The 2500-nt window shown below is 40.1% G+C and overlaps 1 protein-coding gene across 1 annotated transcript in view; it reads left to right on the top strand.

Annotated features, from left to right (window-relative positions):
- The window catches only part of LOC138027831 (ceramide phosphoethanolamine synthase-like), a 74786-nt gene extending 74019 nt beyond the window's left edge, over window positions 1-767 (top strand). Inside the window, exon 4 of the mRNA XM_068875451.1 lies at window positions 1-767. This exon is cut by the window's left edge and continues 481 nt beyond it. The gene's annotated coding sequence lies outside the window, so the exon portion shown is untranslated.
- Window positions 768-2500: the final 1733 nt, after the last annotated feature.

Below are 2500 nucleotides of genomic sequence, written 5' to 3'. Positions count from 1 at the left end.
CGATATGCTGCTTTCATTTGTTAAACAAAACTAGAGTGATACTAACGTGCAAAATCTGTCTTCTCACTTTTTAACGCTGTAGCTACCCCCAAATGAATGTATCATAGACGTGGGGAGAAAAGGGCCAGTGTGAGTGTTGAGTGGGTTGGTTGTTTATCATTTGAACAAAGAGACCGTATTCACTTACCAATTTTGGAGGAGATTCTATTCTTTGCCTTGTTCATTCAGAAGGGTGCGTGCAAGCATGGGAATGTCCAACTTTGAAAGAGAAAATCCTTTTGAGTATTGTCACATGATCTGCATTGGGCAAACAAATTTGACAAGCGAGTAAGGTCGGTTGTGGCCATTTTACAGGCAGTACGTGTTTCTTTTAAGTGCAGTGTAAGCAATTAAGTCATTATGAGGGGAAAAATTGGATGAGACCTTTACAGTTACATTTCTGTAGAGCGGTTTTCGTTTGAGTGTCGTAAAACAAATACCAAAGTAATAAAAGTATTACTTCGACCAATCACAGCAGGTGCAAACAGCGCACTAAAGCAATCCAAATTTGTAGCAATTACTTTCGACAGTCATTTGAAAACTGCTCTTAAGAGACCAACAACAACGTTTATCTTATCAACAAGGACAGTAAATTCCACCTGCACATAGCAAAAAATTATAATCAAGGTGGGGAAGGGTGATCATACAATAAGTTACAATGTAAGAAAGAAGATGCTAATATTCTAGCGTCAGTATTCAACAATTGATTAAAAAAAACATTTACTTTTGCCCTTTGGTTGATGCTGTTGCTAATATCCTTGTGGAAGTAACCACACACAAACCTGTTTACTTGCCAGCTGTGTTAGAAAGGCCGGTAGGATAGTTAAGCTAACTCGCCAAGGACTATATCTTGTGCTGTCTCAAGTTGTCATTCCTGAATTGGGGAGTCTACGTTCATTGCTCCAGTGGAAACAGGAAAATTTTCAATTCAACTCTTTCATGATCCAAGGAAGAATTTTCTTGAGCCTACTTCTTGGGATATAAGGTTTCAAATTCTGTTTGGATGACTAAGGGAACTGCGTCCGGAGTAAAATCTGCTAGTAAGACTGCCGGTATTTTGTGATCTCTCATAAGTCGAGCGTTTTGACGAACCCAGTCTTTTATCGGCTGCATAGAGTTGCGCTTCGTTGGTGTTTTTTTTTTTTTTTTTTTTTGGGGGGGGGGGGGGGGGGGAGGGTGGGGGAAGTATTTTTGACGTTAATTTTTCTTTACTTGACAAGTAATTAGCTAATAACAAAGCGTTTTCAGTGAGGCAAAACCAACCCCCCCCCCCCCCCCAGGGTACACTGGGTTGCCTGTGGTACATGCAGCGTTCCAGGCAATTTTTTTCGAGTTGGGGGGTCATTAATACCATTTAAGGGGTCACTCAGAGGTCATCCCAGCAGAGGCCCTTTGGCTCACAGGTCCTCACACGTTCGTACGACGAAACAGATCCTTCTCTGAGGTTAAAAACCTGGCTACCGGCCTATTAATTAATCATTTGTCAGAAAGAAGAAATTCCTGTCCTCTTTAGAAAAAATAGACACGCATTGCTTACGTGTGGTAGTGAAGTAACAGCGATTTTTTCCATAATGTCAACTGAGCTGTGTTTTGTCTTCCAGGAGATTCAAGTTGTCCTTGCGTAATATGTAGCTCTAACAGTGCACGATATTGTTTTGGTATTGTCTAGTGCCATGGTAGAAGTCTTAGGTAAAAAGCCTGAGAAGACATGTGGTTACTAGCAAAGTACTGAACCCAGAAAGATTGAAGAAAATAAATGGGAAGTGAGAAACATTGGCTTCTGGGCTGACATGTGGATAATTTTCAAGTTCCCTGCCCTCTGAGCGTCTGACAGCTTTGTAATATTAAAGTTTACTGAAGTTTGAAGGGTCTTTTTGTTGACCTGGCGTGTTGCCGTGGTAACCGATATGACGTCATAAGTGCCCAACAATAGAGTTGCAAAGATATTTATAGTTTGCCTACACTATGAAATATCCTTCTTTGGTATCTTTCATCGTTTCACAAACGCTATAGCAACAAAAAACCCCTTTCTAGCCTCCTTAAGCTCGAAAATTCAATGCACATGATATTATAATAGGCCATTTCCGAGTTCAAGTCTGCCTCCTCTTCAAAGCGAGTCTAAGTGCGAAGTTTTTCTTATGAAAATTAGTTTTCATTCATATGTAAAGTAGAACTAAATTACCATCACAAATACTTCGCACTTAGACTCGCTTTGAAGAGGAGGCAGACATGAACTCGGAAATGGCCTATTGACAAAGGCAGAAAATATCACAGAATTCTTTTCCAGCGAAACATTTTATTGAAACAAACAACATACTTGCTATTAGAGGCAAAAACCTCTTCCTATTTCATTGCGTGCACTCAATCGTGTCAAATAGGCCATTTCCGAGATCATGTCTGCCTCCTCTTCAAAGCGAGTCTAAGTGCGAAGTTTTTGTTATGGTAATTAGTTCTTTACATA

The sequence above is a fragment of the Montipora capricornis genome, chromosome 12 (genome assembly GCF_036669925.1).
Source record: "Montipora capricornis isolate CH-2021 chromosome 12, ASM3666992v2, whole genome shotgun sequence".
NCBI lineage: Eukaryota > Metazoa > Cnidaria > Anthozoa > Scleractinia > Acroporidae > Montipora > Montipora capricornis.
Note: the sequence above shows the minus strand (reverse complement) of the source record. Positions and strands in the feature narration are given on the sequence as shown.